Source organism: Phragmites australis, chromosome 10, assembly GCF_958298935.1.
Source record: "Phragmites australis chromosome 10, lpPhrAust1.1, whole genome shotgun sequence".
In the NCBI taxonomy this organism is placed as follows: Eukaryota; Viridiplantae; Streptophyta; class Magnoliopsida; order Poales; family Poaceae; genus Phragmites; species Phragmites australis.
In genome coordinates, this window is record NC_084930.1 from 25,986,746 (window position 1) to 26,009,557 (window position 22,812).

Genomic DNA, 22,812 nt, shown 5'->3' on the forward strand with positions numbered 1-22,812 from the left:
TGAGGATCCAAGTCTCTCATAACCGTAAGCATGACTGTTAGAACAGTTTACACTCTGTAGAGGTTGTCCAGCTTTCCCCACGAGTCAGTGAATTTCATGTTATCGTGTTTGCAAGATACTTAACACACGCCAGTGGTGTGCTGCCAGGAGATCACTATGAAGCATTGTCCATTGATTAGGTCTTCGTACTCCAACGAATACCAGCCAGGTGTCTAACCAATATGCTAAGCCTTACCCATATCGGCCTCGTGGTTGGTACGGTAATTTTTCGGTTGTTGCTCCACAAACCGGTCCTTATTTGTGACACTTGGGCAAAGACTTTCCAACTATCCAACATTGAAATAACCAACAAAACCTAACATCTCTGCTTGGAACGTATCCACAAGCCCACCATAAGAACCAACATCCCCTAACCCATTCTTTGCCTAAGTCCTAGGATTTCATGTTGCTAAAACAAGTTCATCATCACCATTGCGTATGTCCACTAAACATGTATATGACACTTTCCAACATCCCAAAAGCATGGCTAAACAATTCTACCCAAGAAACTTATATTAACTACCACTTAGGCTTCAAAGAATGTAAAGGAAGAATTAGGTAAACCCTAACATAGCTGACTACCCATTATATTAACAGACACTGCATGCAATTTTGTAAAACAAAACATTTAAAATATAGGTTCAAGATGATCAAGGACACTTGTCTTTTACCCAATGCTGCTCATTGTTGTCGAAATCTTGATCTTAAAGTCCCTTGATCTGCTCCGAAATGTTATCGACTAATCGCGAGAACTACCAACAAACAACACAAAGCAAACACTAAGAACAACATATCAAACATCATTAAAATACTTTAAAAACACTATAGTTGGATAGGGATGATTTTAGAAATATTTAGACGCAAGAATCGCCTAAATCAGAGTTAAGATGAAAAGAGAACATCTTTCGAGAGATGGATTAGACTGAAAAGGAAATACTGATTTTCCGGAACTATCTTCCTATGGAAAAGTTTCTATTGCACAATCACTATGTCAGGCTTGACAATATTATTGCGCAAGATTCAAGAAGTGTAGGGCAGACCAGACTTTGTTGGCTAGGCTAAGGAGAATGATGTGGTGTTGACTTGACATGCTATGCAAATACCATCTTGGATTAAAGAAGGGATATGCTGAGATCTAGTATTGACCACCTATGATGGATCAAAAAGACCGAAGGTTGCGTTTCTAGGTTAAGGATACTACTGGTGACTCTATGTAGCGGTGGTGGTTCGGGTTTCGTCGAAGACAGCGATCGGGCGCGTGGCCACAGACATCGATGTCGGGCTTTAGTGGTGTTTCAGTGAAACGAGGGAAGCATGACGTAGAACGTGGAAAGACTAACTCAGCGGTATGGTTGGTTTTGGAAGGGGTCATCCAAGGTAGCAGCAAAACAACGATGACTGCTATTAGGTTTGGTGGTGACCACGAACAGATGCAGGAACGAAGACGCTCGCGTTCCAGAAGATTGGCTATGAAATTTGAGAAACCATTTGAACAGAGATGTTCATATATCATAGGAACACAATTCTATGACATAGGGTAGATCATCCACTGAGAGGAAGAATGATCAATGGAGATGAGATGGGTGATAGCTGTGACGTGCTGTGGTTGGCAATGGCGTCCTGGTCGTGTCGCTGCACAAACGGGGATGGGCTCCTAGGGTCACGTAGAAGACTCGATGGGATGTCATGATGCGGTTGATGCATCCATACGGTTTTCGGATTGACGGGAACACGAATGCAAATCCGGTGCACGCGTAGAACTCGTCTAGAAACCGGACAACGCGTATGTCGACCTTGATTTCAATTCTTTGGCTACTCTACTGGCCGACCTAGTTGGTGAGGGCGTAGGGAACATCATGGGATATGCACCGGTGAAAGGGCTTGGTGATTTGACCTCTGATCGGTCAGGAACATCGATGTCAATCCGTTACAGCGTGGCTGTCCGTGACAGCGACGACCGTGGTGGCATAGATCGGGCTTTGGCCGGGACTAGGGCTTGGCTAGAGACTTAGTATGATGATAAAACAGTAGTAAGGGAGGATAAGAAGGGTTCCTCACCTTGCTTTGATGGTCGAGGAAGGAGGATTCGCGGAGGAGATGACGAGGTAGCTCATCACGGGCGGCGGCTCCAGCGAACGGTGGCGCACGGACAATGCAGCAGCGACTTCTAGGGTTTGGTGGCGTGGAATAAGGGTATGAGAGGGTGTGCAACTCATATTTATAGGGTTAGGGGCGGCTGGTTGAGGTGGTGTCCAAACCGAACACGAATCGGATTCGAGTTCGAGTCGGTTACGGTTTTCTTTTTCGCAGCTCACTATTCCGTGGATGATATCTCCATCGTCTGGACTCCAAATTGGACATTTCTTTACTCTAAATTGTAGTACTCGAAAATATCTATAACTTTGTTATTCATTGAAACTTCTGAAGATGCCATATTGATTTCCAAAAATGCACCACAAGATAAACTGTTTGAACTCAAGCTTATCTGCGCAACACTGATTTAGGGAGCCATAATTTCTAGCTCCATTATCCAAAAGGGTACTTTCATAGGTTCAAATCGAAGCTCTCGACGAGACCTACAACTTTGGTATTTCTAAGATTTACATTTGAGGTCGTTTTGAACTCCAAAACTTTATGCGAAGATGAGGCTGTCTAGGACTCCGCGAAAATTTACAGATTTCGTGGATCCTTTGTTCGGCCATCTAGAAGACTTGGCTAAGGGTTTGTACTTGAGAAAGATTGAGCTCAAAGACACTTTAGGTATATCTAGGGTTTAGAAAAAAAACTTTTGCAGAGAAATTTGAATAGGATTTGAATTTGAATTGAGTTTGGAATGAATTTAAAAGAAACGAAAAATGAGGTTGAACAAGAATAGGAGTAGATAAGGAATTTGAATTTGGATTTGGGTAGAATTTGAGAAAGAGGAGAGATTGACTATAAACAAGGGTATGGATAAGATTTGAATTGACCCGGAGAAGGATCAGATATGATCAAGGATTGAATAGATGATGAATTTAAGGATTTTGAATTCCAACCATTAAGATCCTTAACTTATTCACTACTGAGTTTTGTAAAAATATTTTCAAAATCTTTTTCACTCAAAACACCGAAGAGAAAGAAAAAGAAAAAGAACTCTAATGCATTTACCTGGCTCCTGATAAAACTCAGCATGCAATTCACACAAAATAATAACCTATATTGAGTGATTGATTAAGAAAATAGGTTTAAAATCTATTCTACTGGTGAAGCTATTCAATAATCTTGGAAAATTTTAGAAATTTGAGAAATCTGAAAATCAGGGTGTTACAGTTTTTAATTTTTCTCAGAAACTCCAGACTCCGAAAACTCTCGATACTCCAGTCCCTTCTCCATAGTCTCCGAACTTTTTTGGGTAGATGCAGTTTTTACGCTGCGTGTTTGTGTTGCATTCTGTTGTGATTCTCTTTTAGAGGTATGTTGGGCGATCAAATAGGAGAAGACTATCAATTTTGCAAGAAATTTGTTGAGGCGCCTATTCACCCCTCCTCTAGTCATCATTCTCGTTCAAACAGTTTGCTTGTCTCATAGTGTGCAGATGATGTATGCAACTTGACGGTCGATTGTGGATAATCAGGGCTAAGCGGGTACTTGGTGCCAGACAATCAAGGAGGCTTGGCAGGGTCAAGGATGATACTAGCTGTACACATATAGGTCAAGCAAAGCATGAAACGGAGGATGAAAATGACATATTGACAAAGTCAAGCTAAAGGGATGCTAGTGTAAGTGACAAGATGGCTCAAGGGATTGAGAGCTTGAAAGACTTGTCGGCGATCAGGATTGCAAGACGTAGTACACGTGTCGACATCAAAGCGTTTGCTTAAGATGTAAACAAGTGGCGAGTCACGCTTAGAGAAGCGTGCAGATGGTTTAATGGTTGGGCCTCAAAACCATGCGAGGACTGGAGGGTTATGTGGTACCATCGCGAAGCTTGTGTTGAGGCAAAGCTAAGTCGTGAAGGCGTCACAGCCGTTCGATGGACGGAGTAAGAAATAGACCAAAATACCATCGGTGGTAGGTATGAGTGTACTACAACAGAGGGGTATTTTGGTAACAAGCTAGAAAACATAGAGGTTAAGTTTTTTCAGGCATATAAATACAGGAGAAGGGCTATGAGAGAGTTTGAACCATCCAAGTGAGCCTCTTGTGTCACCCATTTGAGAGTTTAGTGCTAGGGTTTTAGAGGAGGGGAAGATGAGTGCTTAGCCAATGTAATAGGTGAGAGTTTTTGAGAGAAAATTCTTGTAGTCCGTCTAAAATAGGGCTGACTATTTTGAGTAATAAAGTTTATATTTTTGCATATGCTTGAATTCACCTCCTTCTAGTCTCTCTATTGGTTCCCTTGAAAGTTTGCAAGTTTTGTTTTTTCTGTTGTGATTTTCTTCTTCTTCTTTTTGAGCTACTTCTTTCAGTGACTGTCTTTTTACTGTGTTATTAATTCAAGTTTCAAGCTTTTGTACATAAAGACACATAGAATGGTATTAAATAGAGCCTATGGTTCATATTCCATTCGTAGAGTTATGTTGCCTTGAAACTTTCTTTCTCACTTTGTCTATCTAAAGTTTATGCTTCCGTTTGTGCATTTTGTAGGAGCATTGGATGAATAAGGAATATGCCATTAATTTCGTAAGAAATTTGTAAGACGCCTATTCATTCTCCCTCTTGTTGCCTATCTCAATTCTACAATTGGTATCAAAGATTATTTTATCACTTGTTGACCCTAACAGGCTTTGTAATCTGTAGGCGACATAGAGAGAAGTGGGAAGATACCTTTATTCGATGGTCGAGATTTTTTTTACTAGAAGATGTGCATGGAGGCATATCTTCTAAGTCAAGGAAGTGCAATATGGGAAATAGTTGATTCCAACTATGCAGTCCCTGCTGCTCGTACTACTCAAGTTCAAATCAAGCAGTATAAGGCCAGAAATATTTTATTCATAAGTCTGAGTCAAAATAAGTTTGACAGGATACAGCACCTCCGTACTGCCTAGGAGATCTGGACGATGAGTGTCTTTCATAAAGGCACTAATCAGATTAAGGCCAGACGTCACAGTACATACAACCAAGAATATCAAATATTTGTGTAAGGGTCCAGTGAATCTCTAGATACTATGTTTGCTCATTTTGATAGAATTGTGAGCAACCTTACATCCACTGGTGTTTTTCCCTACTCTGATCATGAGATGATGATCAAACTTCTCTATGCTCTCAATCGTAGCATATGGTAACTAAAGATCTCGAGCACTGAAGAGTCAATAATTTATGACATGTTAATTTATGATGAACTCTTCAGCAAACTCAAGTCCACTGAGATAGCCAAAGCAGCTCGAATAGGTCTCGAAAACCCCATGTCTCAGAACATGGCATTGGTTTTTCGACCTAATGGTGACAATCAGGCTGGAGCTAGCTTTTCTAGTACTAACACTTCACCGAGTGATTTTGCTTTGTCTTCCTTAGTTTCTGTCACAAAGGAGCAGGTGGATGCACTAGATGATGAGGACTTTGCTCTTATTGTGAAGAAGTTCACCCGCTTCTATAACAACATAAGTGACCAGAGGAGAGGGGGGTCCCCGTGCTTTTTTGAGTGTGGTGACACCATTCACTTCAAGGCGGATTGCCCTAAGCTCAAGAAGAGGGAGGACCACGACTACGACTCCGACAAGCACAATAAGAAGAACAAGAAGCCCTTCTTCAAGAAGAACCGTGACAAGATGGCCAAGAAGGCGGCCAAGGTGGTTTCTAGGGCATTTATAGTAGCATTCAGCGACATCGACACCTCTTCAAGCGAGGAGAAGTGCTCAAAGGAGGAGCCGCAAGTGAAGAGCAAGAAAAAGGCCAAGGACTTCATCGGTCTCTGCTTCATGGCAAACAACAACAACGATAGCGACCCCGAACTTGATCCCTCTGAGGTATTATCTTCCTACGACCAGCTTTCCATCCAAGTCGATACCTTAAATGATGCTCTCGTTAGCCAGGATATGTTATTTAAGAAAGTTGTGCGTGAGTTAAAAGAGCTTTAGCCTAAGTATGAGTCTGTTTTTTCTGAACTTGAGTTGCTTAGGTCTAGATCCAAGATTGAGGATGAGGATTGTGAGAGTTGCTTGGTTGTCATGAGTGGGCTTGCCGAGCTTCAAACTGTGTATGCTTAAGTCATCAGTCGGCTTGAGACTGTCGAGAAGAAGCTCCTTGAGGAGGAGTGTAGACCTACTCTCTTAGGCGCTTGCAAGAATTTCCCTTTGCTCTCAAAGGATGCTGATGTGAAAGACAAGTGCATAAAGGAGCTAGAGTCTAGATTGGAGAGTGTTGAGAGTTCTACGGATATGCAGCCATAGTGTCCCACTTGCATGATCCTTAAGGACAAGTTTAGCTGGGTTAGAGGGCAAGTTGAAAAGCTCATGGCTGAGAATGAGTACCTCCTTTCTCTTGTGTAGAAGTGCTCAGAAGGCAAGGATAAAATGGATTTGATGTTAGCCAAGACCAAGATGTGTGCTGATAAGGATGGGTTAGCTTTGGGTTTGGGCTTTAAGAGAGTTACTTACACCACTTCTAGCAAGACTATTTTTACCATACCCACTACCCTAGAGTAGGAGAAAGCTAAGATCGATGCCTCATAATCCATGCTAGAAAAGAACAAGCCTACACCTCAACCTATAAAGAATAAACCCACACCCAAGAGAACTCCACAACCTAAGATGAAAGCCCCTGTGAGAGAGCCCAGAGTGACCAGCAATCAAACTCCCGAGAGACTTTACCATTGCACCTACCCTCAGAGGAAGGGTCACTTGGTTTGGTTTTGCTATCGTCGTAGGAGAGATGAGCGGTGTGAGTTGGAGTGGAGTACCCGGGACATGTACCGCCCCTCTGTTGGTGTACATGATCCTTTTCTCCACTCCTACCCATGAGTCTCTAGCGCTTTTCAGTCTTTTCTTAGAGGTGTTGCCCGACGTGGATTTTACCATGACTCATATGGCTTTGGTCCACGTGTAAGAGGTTTTGAGTCGTAGCACTTTGGCAGACCATATTTTCCTCATCGTGTTACTAACCCCTAGCATGTTGGTGTTAATTTTCATGCACTTAATGTTTCTACTTTAGGGCGGATGACCCAGTAGTAGATTCCCAGGAGGTTTTTGACTAACCCTAGTACTGAGCCATCCACTTTCTATTCTTCTCATATATAGGTGGTAGGTGGAGGCTTGGAGAATAAGTGGCTCATCGACTCTGGTTATTCGCGTCACATAACCAGAGATTCATCATGGTTCCTCAGTCTCACCCCACCAAAGCATCACGAGTACATCACATTCGGGGATGATCGGAAAGGTAGAGTGAATGCGAGAGGAACGGTAAAGGTAAATGAGAGTTTCACTCTCAAAGATGTGTCTTTAGTTGAGCATCTAGGATACAACTTACTTTCTGTATCTTAGTTGCTTGACGAGGACTTGGAAGTGCGCTTCAAGCGCGGTGTTTCTCTGGTTCTTGATTCATCTGGTGCTTCGATTTGCAAGATTTCTCGAGTTGGGAGAGTTTTTGGAGCCAATTTTTCTGAGTCTTCTAGTTCTTCTCAGTGTTTAATTGCCAACCTTGTTCTAAGCTTTGGATGTGGCATAGAAGACTAGGGCACATGAGCTTTGACTTGCTTACTCGTTTGAGTGCCCTAGGCTTGATTCAAGAATCGCCTAAGCTCAAGTTTGAGAAGAACCTTGTTTGTGCTCCCTGTCGACATGGTAAGATAGTTATCGTTCCTCACCCACCAGTCAATCTAGTGATGACTGAACTACTGTGAGAACTTCTCTATAGGGACATTATTGGTCCTTCCCGAGTTCGTTCGGTGGGTGGGAAGTGGTATGTACTTGTTATTGTTGACGATTACTCTCGCTACTCTTGGATCTTCTTTCTTGTAAGTAAGGATGAAGTGTTCTCACACTTTCGGACCTTAGCTTTGAGATTGTTCAAAGAACTCCCATGTGCATTAAAAGCAACTCGCAGTGATAATGACACTGAGTTCAAGAACTATCTCTTTGATGCTTTCTTCCTTGAACATGGCATTAAGCATCAATTTTCTGCCCCACGCGTTCCTCAGTAGAATGGCATGGTTGAAAGAAATAATATGACTTTGTGGAGATGGCTAGGACGATGCTCGATAAGCATAGGACTTCTAGAAAATTTTGGGCTGAGGCCATTAACACAGCATGCTACATCTCAAATCAGATTTTCTTGCGCTCGATCTTGAATTTGACTTCTTATGAGTTGCAATTTAGGAGGAAGCCAAAGGTTTCATATTTGAGAGTTTTTTATTGTCGGTGCTTCATCCTAAAGCGTGGTAATCTTAACAAGTTCGAGTCACGCACTTGTAATGGTATTTTCTTGGGGTATTCTCTTCACAATTATGCTTACAGGGTTTACAATCTTAACACTAACATGATCATGGAATCATGTGATGTGACTTTTGATGAATCATGTGATGTGACTTTTGATGAATCATGTGATGTGACTTTTGATGAATCATGTGATGTGACTTTTGATGAGTTAACCCTCTGTTCTAGTTCTATCTTTAAATGTGTAGGCGATTAGGATATGAGCGAGAACATCTTTGTAGATAGTGATCTTCTAGCTCTTGGTGATGACGAGGATGATCCACTACTTCCCTCGACTACACTTGCTCTAGAGCTGGCTTCTACTTCTTCTACTCCAACACAGGGTCATACAACCTCCACTTCAACTACTCTCGATCCTGCACCAGCTGTGTTTGAGGGGGAGGTTCTCTCAAGGCATGAGGCCCCTCAACACATTCATCGGCGACACCCTCTACAGGCGATGATCAGTGACATCGATGAGAGGGTAACGAGGTCCAAATATGTTTCTCATGCTCATTTTACTGATTCTACATTCGTTGCTTCTGTTGAGCCCCATGATGTTGGACATGCTTTATCTGATTTAAATTGGGTCAATGTCATGCATGAAGAGCTTGAAAATTTTGAGGGAAACCAAGTTTGGGTCCTTAGACCATCTCCAACCATATTCTCTTCATTTCATTCCCTTCCCGATTCCCTTCCATGTTTTCATTCCCTTTATTTTCTCTCATCTCCAACAGCTTCCCTTCGAGGGGAATCGCGAAGGGAAAGGAGAGAGAATACCATCCTGAAGGGAATGATCTTGGGAATCTCTTTGTGACAAGAACCAAGAAGGGAAACCGTTGGAGCGCTGAAGAGAACGATAATCCCTTCACTACGGGAATCTGGGCCCTGAAGGGAAGCCCTTGGCCAAGGTCTTATAGAGCCACCCCCTAATGTTCACACCATAAGCACAAAATGGGTTTTCAAAAACAAACAAGAAGAGGATGGGTCTGTAGTGATAAACAAGGATAGACTAGTGGCGCAGGGTTTCATTCAAATTGAGAGTATAGACTTCGGAGAGACCTTTGCACCGATAGCTAGTCTAGAAGCCATCAGGATCATTCTAGCATTTACGAAATCCCAGGTTTTTAAGCTATATCAAATGAATGTCAAGAGTTCTTTCCTAAATGATTTCATATAGAAAGTGGTTTATGTCAAGCAACCCCCAGGCTTTGAGCATCCCAAGTACCCTCACACAGTATACAAGCTTCAAAAAGCTTTGTATGAGCCAAAGCAAGAACCTAGGGCTTGATATGATAGGTTTAGGGTCTTTTTTGTTAGAGCATGGGTATGTCATGGGGTCGGTTGATAAAAGTTTATTCACTCACAGGCATGGCAAAGATTTCCTACTTTTTCAGATTTACGTGGATGATATCATTTTTTGTGGCTCTTCTCATACACTTGTGGCCAAGTTTGCAGAAACTATGAGCATGGAGTTTGAGATGTCGATGATGGGTGAGCTCAACTTATTCCTTGGAATTCAAATCAAGCAATGCAAGTATGGTACATTCTTCCACCAAACGAAGTACACCAGTGAGCTACTGAAGAAGTTTGACATGAGTGACGCGAAGCCCTTGGCGACACCAATGGCTATCTCGACTGTGCTTGATTTGGATGAAGATGGCAAAGTGGTGGACCAGCGGGAGTTCAGGAGCATGATTTGCTCCCTCTTGTACCTGACGACGATAATACCATACATCCACCTCACCGTCTACCTCTGTGCATTCTTCCAAGCTTCACCGAGGACGTCTCACCGCCAAGCGGTGAAACGTATTCTGAGGTACCTCAAGCACACTTTCGAGTATGGACTTCGGTTTTCTGCTGCCTCTTCACTTTCTCTTTGAGGTTTTTTCGATGCAGATTTTCCTGGTTGTAGAATTAATAGGAATAGTACCTTTGGTGCTTGTCATTTCTTGTGTACTTCTCTTGTGTGTTGGTCTTCTCACAAATAGTCTAGCGTGGCACAGTCTACTACTGAAACTAAATATATAGCTGCTGCTAGTTGTTACTCATAGATTTTGTGGATGGTTGCTACCTTGAGGGATTTTGGGTTAGATTTCAAGAGTGTGCCATTTTTGTGTGATAACACAAGTGCCATAAGCCTAGCCAATAATCTAGTCTAGAACTCCAAAACCAAACATATAGATGTGAGGTTTCACTTTCTGAGATACCACTATGAAAAGAGGGACATAGACTTGAAATACATTGATAACCAACACCAGCTAGCTGATATCTTCACCAAGCCCTCTAGATGCTACTAGATTTACCTATTTGAGGGGAAAGCTTGGTGTGTACCATCCCTATGGCATTGTGTGAGGGAAAGTTGCCTTTGTATATACTTTATGTTACTTTTCTTACATTTGCATTGCATCACATCATGTAAGATAATCATAGTAGTTGAGCTTTGACTTGACTTGTATGTCTTTATAGAATTGAATTTGGACTAATTTGAGTAGTTGTGTGGAGTATGCTTTCAATCATAGACTCCTCTTGATACTTTGACATGCAACATTTCAAGCAGGCTAGCTTTCCTTAAGGTAAAATTTGGCAATTTTATTAATTATGTAGACTATAAAATGTTACATTCTTGATCACCATGTTCGTAATTGCCTTGTCTTAGTCAATGCTTATATTAAGGCTAGTTTGATGAATATCTTGATCTAGGCTTCTTGGTTCAAGTCAGTGGATTGAGGAACATTGCACTATATTTTCTGTCCTCGTCAAATGTTTAGCTCATGATAGAATCTTGGTGGAACATATGTTCCTTGTGTCAAAAAGACACTACTTGACTTGATCTTATGAAAACTTGATACTTGTGAAAATAAAATTTCTTGCGCAAAAAATGTGATCCAATACGGTTGTCTTGAAGCCTCGAGGTGTTTGACGTACCCAGTCGCACGACACTTCGCTTGGATAAGAGGCAACTTAAGGATAAAAATGAAAGAAATGTGCCTAAAAGATCATTTTTATTTTAATCATTTGATCTAACTAATTCTTAGTTTCATATGTGAGCATTTGCAAAGCCTACTGTCATAAATGCTTGTTTGCCGAGTTTGAGATTGAAGTTGGCTTGTTCTTAATGCTTGTATTATCTCGGCATGAGTGGATGCTTATGTGGTGGTCGCTTTGAACATGATTCAGCCATGTGAAATTAAACGCGCCGACCAATTCTTCAGGTTTATCTTGTGAAGCTTCATGTTCCAGTGTCACTATATTTTTTTAGCCTTTGTACAATTGTAAGCTCCATCCTCTACTTTCTATAGCCCTTTGACATTTCTAGCATTTGCAAATACTTTGTGGTATACTTGTAAAAGCTCATTAGGTTTGCTTGTTCATGCATTGCATAATATTTTGTCCTTGATGTTTTCATTGCCAAAGGGGGAGAAATGATTAATATGCACCAAATCACAAATTTCTTAAATGTGGCTTGTGTTTCACTCTTATCATGAAAAAAAATACCCAAGTGAAACAAGAATAATCATCAAAATAACCAAACCATATTTGTTACAGCTAATGCTTATGTAGCCGATTGGTCCAAATAAATCCATGTGAAGAAGCTCCAATGGCCTTGTGGTCATCATCACATTCTTAGCAGGGTGAGGAGTCCCAACTTGCTTGCCCGCATGACATGTAATACAAATTATATCTTTCTCAAAGGAAACATTTGTTAGTCCTAGAATGTGCTCCCCTTTAGAAGTTTAGACAAATTCCTCATGCCAACATAGGCTAGTCGGCGGTGTCATAGCCAACCCATGCTAGAACTAGCAATCAAGCAAGTCTTAGGCCTCACTTCATCCGTTGAAATATCAACAACATAAAGCTTGCCCTTCAAGCGACTGGTGAAAGCTATTGAGGAGTCTTCCCTTCTAGAGATGGTCACACCCTCATTAGTAACAAGATGATTATATCCTATTTTACAAAGTTGTGATACGAATAATAAATTATAGCTAAGATATTTAACTAACAAGATATTTGAGATAGAATAATCATTTGATATAGCAATTTTACCTAGACCAATTATCTCTCCCTTTCCATCATCTACGAATACAATATTTTCATGTTGTCCTCCATTTTCTTCAAATGAAGAGAACATGTTCTTCTCTCTAGTCATATAATTGGTGCATTCACTATCAAGCATCCAACTTAAACCACCGGGGGAGTATGCCTACAAAATAAGTTAAGCTTTTGTTTTAGGTACCTAAATTTATTTAGGTCCTCTTATGTTAGTCACAAGCACTTTTGGTATCCACACATTCCTTTTTACAACTCGATCATTTATGCAGACACCAACATATAGAGCAACAATGGTGGTTCCTCTTTAAAATCTAAGATGCATAAAAGGTAGATTGATGGGCATGGCATTTGGGTTGCTTGCCTTGTGTGGTGAAATCATCTTGCTTGCCTCTCTTGATGAACTTGAGGCACTCCTTGCCATTTATAACCACACACTCACTTGGCTTGCTTATATGCATATCAAATACAATGCATCTCTTTTGTTTGTAACCTTGACCTTAATGGTCTTGTATAGTGCATCCTTAGATTTGTATATTTTGATGCATCCATACTTAACCAAGGTATTTAGACTCTCATTCTTATTTTGTAATGGTTGCAAGGATCGAACATTAGTAGCATATGCATTTATATCAACATTGTAACAACAAGAACAACCATTACTAGTGGAAGCATTAGAGAGTAAGGTTGCATCATTAGATGAAGAAGTGCTATTTTTAAGGACATCAAATTGCACTTCAAGAGCTTTATAAGATTCATCCAAATATTTAAAATTTTCTTGAAGTGTAACATTGCTATTCTCAAGACAAGCAATTGAGTTATTGGTCAAATTAAAGTCTTTGGTCAATTTTTTAACTTTCTTCTTCTCTTTAGCAAGGAGCTCCTCTCATTTTCAAGGATGACCAAGTCTTCTTGCTTCTCAAGAATCTCCTCTTGACTCTCTATTGTTTCCATTAGCTCTTTTATTTTAAATATGACATTTTTTACTTAAACCCTTAAGCAAAGATTCACAACTACTATCACTATTGTTATCGCTATCTAGGAGCTTGGGTTGTGATTTTACCTTACTCCCTTTAACCATGAGACACTTAGGAGTGTCATCATCGTCGCTCATGCCGCCAAAGAGTGTTTTTATCGATGGAGAGGAGTGGATGTTGATGGTGGAAACCCCTTCATCATCAGAGTCGGAGTTGGAGTTGGAGTCCCACTCCTCGCCAATATGAGCTTAACCTGAGTATTTCTTCTTGTGGGTCTTGTACTTGTCTTTTTTGTAGGGTTTGTTCTTCTTTTCTTCCTTATCCTTGTTGTTCTTGTTAGGGCACTCGACGATGAAGTGGCCAACTTCTTCGCACTCATAGCAAGCTCTCTTGAATGTTCTTCTTTTGGGCATGTCTCTCTTGTACTTGCTATACCCACTCTTCTTCATAAATTTCTTGAACTTTCTTACAAAGAAGGCTAACTTTTCATCATTTGAGCTCTTATCTTCACTTGAGCTTGATTCTTCAACTTGTTTGCTCTTGCTTGCCTTAAATGCTACTTCTTTGTTCTTAGAGGTTGAGCTTTGCTTGACAAGATTCTTGACTTCATTTGTTTCCTCCTCCATGAGCTCATGAGCAAGAATTCTACCGAGCACATCACTTGATGTGAGCCTCTTATAATCCCTTCTTTCACGGTTGAGAGTAACCAAGGTGGGTTTTTCTGGGGCAAAAGCTCTTAGCAATCTTCTCACCACCTTGTGATCATGTAACTCTTCACTTCCAAGCCTCCTTATATTGTTTACTAACACCATTATGCGTTCATACATTGCTTGTGAGATTTCATCATCTTCCATAACAAATCTTCCCAATTTTTCTTCAAGCAACTCTATCTTTGATTCTATCACACTTGTGGTGCCTTCATGTGCTACTTGGAGTGTATCCCATATCACCTTAGCCTCCTCAAGTCCATCCACCTTGTTGAACTCCGCGGGGTTCAAAGCGTCAAGCAATACACTTGCGGCTTATGCATTGCGGTGTAGATTTTGCTCTTTCTTGGGACTGAGTTCTTTGTCTTCATCGATAGCTCAAAACATGTACGCTCAATCTTCCAAATACTTAGATGAAGAGAGATTAAATGCAATTTTATTTTGTGTCTCCAAGTGGCATAATGTGTACCATCAAAATAAGGTGCACACCTGGATGGCACAGATACATAAGAATTATAGGCATTCAATTTATCATAATTGAATTCAATTGCGACTCCCTTGCCTTTAACGTTACCAGATCGAAAGATCATCCTTCGAACTTTTTGAGCTTGCTAGACCTTTCTCCTCGGACGCTGATATCTTTAAATCCTCCAAGTGGTGAAACCTTGTAGGAGGTTAAGCTCTAATACCAATGTATGTGATGTCGCCTAGAGGAGGTGAATAGGCATTTCCTGAAAATTAAAACTTCGCAGTGGATTATAGAATCTGAATACTCCAGGTCAAACCGGAGACTCGGGGTCCGGAGGTTTCGTGCTCAACCCGGATAATCTGGCTAGAATAGGACAAGAAAATTTATGAAAAAACTAAGCAACTCTAGTTGAATCTAGGGTTACCATAGGTTCCTAAGCATGTATGGAAGCTTTTCAATATATCACCTGCAGCCAGAAACACACAATTACGTAGATCAGGGCAAATCATCCAAAATCAACTAAAACAACAAAGTAAGCAAAAGAAGACATGAATTTGTTTCTCGAAGTTTGGATCCAACGATCCTACGCCTCCGTTGAGGTGCTCACAAAGAGCCGGTTCTCTTTCAACCCTTATCCCCACCGAGCGATCACGGAGATCGAGCTCGGGGCTTTCTTGACTTTCCTCTTTCCTTACGGAGGTGAGGATAACTTTCACAAACCTCCTAGGGCACTCCACAAGCTTGAGTGCTCTACAGGTGACGCATAACCGTCTAGGAGCTCAGAGCTCCAAGAGTAATGAACGTGAATTGATAGTTTGATGATGAACTCAAGTGCTCAAATGATGAATTTATGCTCACTAGCACACTAGCACTCGATCTCACTTTCCCAACCCAACTCTTAAATCCTTGCAAGATTTAATGCACTAGAGGAGTGGAAGGGCTCTAATGAGGCTTTGAATGCTTTTGTCTCGAGTTAGTTCAGCAATAAATGAAGGAGGAGTGAGGGGGTACTTAAACCCAGCCCCCCAAAACTAGCCGTTACAGTACCTTTTGTACTAACCTATAGTATTCGGGTTCATCCTGGAGACTTCGGGTTGGCACTTGAACATGAAACCGAAAGCCTTGGCCGCAACCCCAGTCGGAGAGTCTGGACAGAACACCAGATCCTGGAGTATCCAGGTCACCCTGAAGACTCCAGGTAAAACATTTTAACTCAAACTGAGCACCCTATGCCAAAGCTAAGTCTGGAGACTCCGGCAACCCGAAATATCCAGGTCAACCCGAAAACTCTAGGTTGAACTTCAACACCAAACCGAGCACCCCAGCCCGAAGCTAAACTCGGAGACTCCGGTAACTCGGAGTATCCGGGTTAGTCCAGAACATCCGGGTATAGACAGAGGCTTAGAATTTTCTGGTGTTCGTGGGGTAACTTGTGTCTCTCATCTTTGATCTAAATGGATACCTTGAATATGGAGACATATTTAAGACAATTTATACGCATCCCTCTTTATAGTACGGTACATATATACTTAATTCAAAATATAAAAATAATTTAAATCTATTGAGTGACTACATGCTTCTTTTCTTTTCTTTTTGAGGGACATCAATATCTTTTAACACTTCAATGAGATTAAAATCTGCTCATAACCTTAATAAACTCATTAGTCTCTTAATCGGTTATCATCAATTATCCAAAATCCATATAGGGGGCCTAGATGTATTTTCAGGAGGATTTAACTTTTTACCACCCTATCGAATGACGCACACCAAAATGCCACTCTACCGGATTAGCTACTCAAATGCCACCGACCCCACGTTTCCCTCATGAACAGTACACGAGAGCTAAAAAATACATAAAAAATATGTCATTTTTTTATATACTCTATAATTTATAAGCAACTCATTTTAACTGAATTCACCTAACAATTTTATGTAGAATTTAAACTAAAATTCCTCAAAAGGTGCTCCTTTTGCAACTTCTAGCAATTTTTTAGGCCTCACAAAAATTTCCCAAAAATCTAAAACAAATCACTAATATTACTCCAATTTTTGGGCTGGATTTCGAGTTGATTTGCTCAAAATCTTGGTAAACTGAGATGTTTTGGGTGTGGGTTGCGTGTACTGCAGGTCCACACCTGGGGTCAACGCTGACCAGATGAAGCTGCAGATCAAGCACGGCGTGACGATGACCACGCAGCACTTGCAAGAGGATGCGTGGGGCCACGCAGCACTTGTTTGACGCTGAGCTAGTCAAGAGATACCATCCTTGAAGTGTTGTTGGGTGATACGTATAGGTACGACTTACAACATTTGGATACCAGATTCAGAGACATTTCATAATGTTATTAATTACAAGGTTGCATTTCCTATCCGATGAGATAATAAAAGGCCTTCGGTACTATTATAGAAGTTCAATACCCTTTTAATACCATGCTATTTCAATACCTGACTATTTAAATAGCTGACTTTTAGGCTTGCACTATTGATCGAATGACGGACGACTATAAAAAATAGAATCAGAGGATTGCTTACCACCAAATAAAAAACATTGTCAGTATTTATACTGCACAAATATTAGGCACAGAAGGATAGAGAATTAATGGAAAGTAAGCTTAGTTGTTGTATAACTAAGAAATTAATTTAGCAAATAGTGCCTGTTGAATTGGTAACAATTCTCGTATTGCCAATCTGCAATTTTTCCATAGTAATATATGCAATTGCTTCATGTCGGTTAAGACTGATCACTGCCACTTCAAACCATTGGTATTATTTATAATAATAATTTCTGGCCAGTGCTTTGAGATAGAGGGAAAATATGCATGTTTCTAGGAATCTAAAACTGCAGATTGACAAGCTCTACACCGATGGTATATAAAAAGAAAGGATGCATGCTTTAAAAATGCAAATTGATAAAATTCATGCCAAGCTATTGCTCCAATAGAGTAAAATGTAGGTGCTTTGCTATTTTTATTTATGATAGCAACCCACTTTGAAGTAGTATTATAAAGTTAATATGTTTGATAGAAGACAAGAAAATAAATGATAGCGCAAAGTTCAATACTTATCTTCATATGAAAGTTGAGAAAGTAACTATGTACTCACCTTGTCACTACCTATCTGATCTATAACATTGCTTTGTCACATTATATTCCCTAATTAGTTGAACCTAGGAACTTATGATGGCATATTTCATCTACAATGAAATATCTGGCTTGTTAGATTGCATAGCTTATGGTCTGTGAATACTATTATTATATCATGCTATAATTTATGGCATTATGTTTTACACAGGAATTGTCGTGTGACTTAGTATTCTTTTTTGCTCAGGAATGGTTCCCAAAAGTTGATCGGCATCCTGATTGCTATTGGGGAAGCGGTAGCATATGTTCTGTCTGGAATGTATGGTAGTGTAAGCCAACTTGGAACCGGGAATGCTCTTCTCATTATATTCCAACTCTCCTTTGCTGGTATCATTGTCATTTTCCTGGATGAGCTTCTTCAGAAGGGAAATGGTTTGTTTCTTGCGTTTCTCTGTTTATTGCCACTAATATCTAGTAAGTTTATGCTAAATTTATACTTTTCATTCGCTAATAGAAGTATGCATGCCAAGTGGGCGCTGTGCTAAATTTGAAGGGGTTGTTATTGCCTTGTTCCATCTGTTGATTAATAGAACTGACAAAGTCCTAATCTCAATATTTTGTTCAAAAGTAAAATTAATGAACGATACTTGATATTGACTATTGCCATTACTTGTATAACAATTTTAAAGGATACAAAACTAATCAAAAAAGGAAACTAGAAGAAGGATTGGGTTTGTTAGCATTAAATAACTACTTATATTTTACTTCCATATAAATGGTTGTTGTTAGTTTCCAGTCAGCTATGACACTAAAACCCTACATGGCTGACCCGTGTTGTTGGTACTCTGATTTCTCAGTGAAAATCACATCCAAGATATGGCTTGACACTAATAAGACTACACAGAATTAGTGATTTAGCCATCTTTTATGTCGTCCTTTCAATCTTTTACAAATGCAAAAGAAAGAAACATGATTTACGATATCTGTTGAATATATTCCAAAAAGGGGTCATGAATCCAAAACTTAAACTTTTATTCTATTTATGCTCAAAGCCCTTTGTTACAACCATGCTCATTTGGGATGTTAGGCTAAAACTCATCTGTTCGTGAGGCCTTCTACCGCCAGAATCTTCCCAATGTAATCAACTTGCTTGCCACTGTGTTGGTCTTTCCCATAGTTATCTACTTCCTAGGCTTCCGTTTTGTGCTTCCAGTTAGATCAAAAAATGGTCGTGGACAGCAAGGCTCATATCTTATTAATCTATTATACACTTCTAGCATGTCCATCATCCTGCATTCTACACTTATTACTAACCTTTACTTCGTATACTTTAAATTAATGTTGTGGCAATTTATGTCATTTTGTTTATTGATGTGGCAGCTGCTCTACAGGAAGTACAATGGAAATTTCCTGGTAAACTTCCTTGGGAAATGGAAGGAATCCGATTATTCTGGGCACTCTATTCCTGTTGGAGGTCTTGCTTACTATGTCAACGCCCCCTTCAAGGTATTTTTTGGCTATTCTTGACTTCCCTTTCATTCACAGGAGTGTTTGTCTCACTGTCTAGCTCTCTTTCAGACCACTACTTTTTTTCATTTGGATATATTTTGTACCTCTTCTATCTACATTATTAAGTGTTACTAACTGCTGATGTGCTTGCAAATCCATTCCATGCACTGTTATTTGTAGTTTTCATGCTGTCTGCTTGCGCACTCTTCTCAAAGACATGGATTGAAGTCTCTGGTTCATCAGCCAAGGATGTTGCTAAGCAGCTAAAGGTAACCTATATGCATAAATGTTTAGTTAGTTACTATGATCCGTATGAGTAGCACCTTGTAAATCCTTTAGGCAAGTTATGGCATTTCTGTTGTTTCAAATTACGTTTTAGCAACTTTCCGAATGAATTGATTCTGAATGTACAAGAATATATAAAAACATAACTGACAACATATTTCATATAAGTACACATGAGCATTTCAAAAGCATATATGAAAACACATAAGCTACTCATGAATACAAATGAATCAAGACTGTCAGTGAGGCAATATAACTCATGAACATATATTAAAACAACGTCATGGCTCTCAGAGCGAGTTGCCGACTTAACGGCCATCATCACATACTAAGATGTTACCGATTAGTGTATCAAATCTCCTCTAAAGCTAGGCCAAGCTACACAAGCCTATGATCAAGAGAACTCCTCTGGAAAGCACAGTACCAGTCGGCTAACAGAGAATGACAGCCGAACACAGAACACACCAGGGCGCCCAAACCATCAAGATCAGACAATATCAAATACAGCCGACTACAACTGATCAGAGCAGAATGCCACAAAGTGACACCAGATCAAGGGTAACATACAAAGGGCGCCCAAGCCAACAGAACCAGACAGCACCAAAGCTTTCCAGAGTTCTCTTTCCAACACAGAACCACTGAACAGAGGGTGACAAATGCACACCACAGTGGACACACAGACTAATAACAGAATTTCAGCTAGATCAATAACCGGCAACTACAGCCCAGCTTAAGAGCTCAAATGATACACTAAACGCACTTAGCTCGCATTCATCACAGAGCAGAATATTGCCAATTCTAGCATGCATATACAGAGTATTTAGATAAGAATCAAAATTGCACGCTAGAATGTAAAGATGGGATTGGAACGAGCTTACTGTCCAGGAGGATGAAGATGGCAAGGCACGCGAATGCGCTGACCCAGAAAACTGAGATTCCCCCTCTATGTCGAGGTCAACTGGGAATTGCTTTCGGAGATACAATGCCACTAAGCCGGCTGCGAGGCACACCACAACCAACTCGCGAGAAGCAGAGAAACCACAACAGCAGGAGTCCAATCACCGGGCCAAGGTGGATAAGCTGAACACTGCAAGCAATGGCGTACTCGAAGGCACAGCCCAGAAAATACCAATCCACCACACCACTGATCTCCTCACGCACACGCGCAGCCAGTCACCGAATCAGCCAAGCACCAAATAGGCAGAAGGTGCGGCGCCAAAAATCCCGCACGAGGCCGGCGACTCAGAGCCGACGGGAACTCACCAGAGGAGAGCTCAACCGTGTCGGTCTACGCCCCACCGGAGAAAGCCGGCACAGCCTCGCGCAAGAAGAAAAAGGAGAGAGAGCTGTAGATCAGAGCAAGAGGGAAAAGGCTCGCAGAAGGAAAAATCTTAGGTGAAGAACAGGTGAGACCACCTGCCTTTTTAGAGAGAGGAAGAAGCACGGCCGCCACCCCACCACGCCTCAACGGCGCGCCGAAATCGCTGGGCGACGAACGGAGAAGCCGAGAAGGGAGGAGCCCCTCAACACGCCTCTGTGGTGGCCGCCGCCAGCACCACAGCCGGGCACCCCTTTAGGGCAAGCAGCCGGCCGGGTGGGCTGCTCGGCTTTTGGGCCTAGAAGCGGCCCATTCAGTCAGGCCAATTCCTTCCCTCCTTTTTTTTTCTTTTTCAGGGAATTTTGCTCAATTCAAATTTGACTCCAACTCAAATTCGAATTTTAAAGGAAAAACCTCTTCAAATTCCAACAATTTCTCCTGTTTTTGATTGTGGCATTGACATTGGAAAATTGGGTGCTTTCATCCCCAAATTTGACCCAATTATTCTGCCAAAATAAAGTAATAAAAATTTGCAGTATGACTTGGTGCTTTATCTTATCGAAAACCTTTTCAAAGTCCAGGTTAGAATTACAAGTTCCCTCCTTGATTTATGGCATATGTGCATGCTTACAAGTCCAGGTTTAGTTGGTGATTTTTGATATAATAATATCATTTTTACCTATTCAGATACACTATGAATGTGCATATCGTTCTCCAATGGTAATCACACTTAGCCAATTTGGTTGCCAAATAAGATGGTCTATCACTACCTAACCTACTTAATTGATCGAGAAAGAGAATAAATTAACCCATCACCCATCTTACTCGGCGATGGGTCATACGGCGCGCTAACGGCATGTTATTTTCTAGTGTATATTTATATTGTTCTTGACACATATTGCAGCCTTAGATTATAGAACAAAATTATATGCAGCAAGTTTCTTTTTCCTGCAATGCAATGTTTAAACACACTAATATTCATTAGTTATGATGCTATAAATTAGTTGTGCGGCCATGGTAGTGTGGTACGAGTACGATTAGGCCATCTTAAGTTCTTAAGATGCTATCTAATTTGAAGAATGTGGGTGCCTTTGTGACATGTTGCTTATATTTTTATTTCATCTCTTTTTTTTTTCTTGTTTTCTTCGAGAGCAGAGTGCCATCTACAAGTTCTTGTTGACAATGAAGGTAGAATGATTCATTATATTTTCTTTGATATTATAGTTATCCACTGTTATTACAAAAATTAGTTGACATCGCATACATAGTGTTTGATTTTTGTGTCACCAGCTGAACATTTTTTTGCATGGTAGAAGGCAGTTATCTGGACTTGATAGCTCTGAATATGGTCTATACGAACTTTGTAGGTCAGAGGTCTTTCTTGTTTGATTACTATTGACTTAGTACATTTCTTCTTTTACTCTATTGAAGACGGATACCGTTCTTTCTCTTAGTTTTCTCAAGTATCAATGGAGTGATGAAGAAGTGAGAAATGCGACAGGGTATTCAAATGTCACGGTCGCTGAACATCCATTGAAGCTCTGTAGTTCTTATGCTATGTTAAAGGTACTAGTTTGTAACTAAAATTGGAGCACACTGACTTTTTAACATATAGGCCTTTAATGAAACTAATTACCAATTATTCTAGGGAAATTCAAACAATAGGGGTCTTCATGGTGAACCCCTAGCGACTTCCTTTCACAATGACACTTGTGGACTTGAATGCTCCAGAGTTTTGGACACGTTACCTATAGGTGTTTTGAGGAGAACAAGGGGCCTTCCAACCAGGGTAATGCCTCATCTGCCTTGTAGTAATTTAAATGAATCCTTTTGTGAAACAGCAGCTTAAGCTTAAACTTTTGTGAGCGTTGAATGTGAATTTTTTGCTTATATTTTTTATAATAAAAGCTGTATTAACTCTTATCGTCGCATTAAGATGATAAATCGTCAAAAAACGTGCTGATTTTTATAAAGAAAAAAATTGCTTTAGT

At 40.5% G+C, this 22,812-nt stretch overlaps 2 pseudogenes; both read left to right on the forward strand.

The window, feature by feature from the left end:
- LOC133930189 (carbon catabolite repressor protein 4 homolog 5-like) overlaps positions 1-22,686 on the forward strand; it is a 28,195-nt pseudogene extending 5,509 nt beyond the window's left edge.
- Positions 5,787-19,612, forward strand: LOC133931067 (uncharacterized; annotated as a pseudogene).
- Positions 22,687-22,812: the final 126 nt, after the last annotated feature.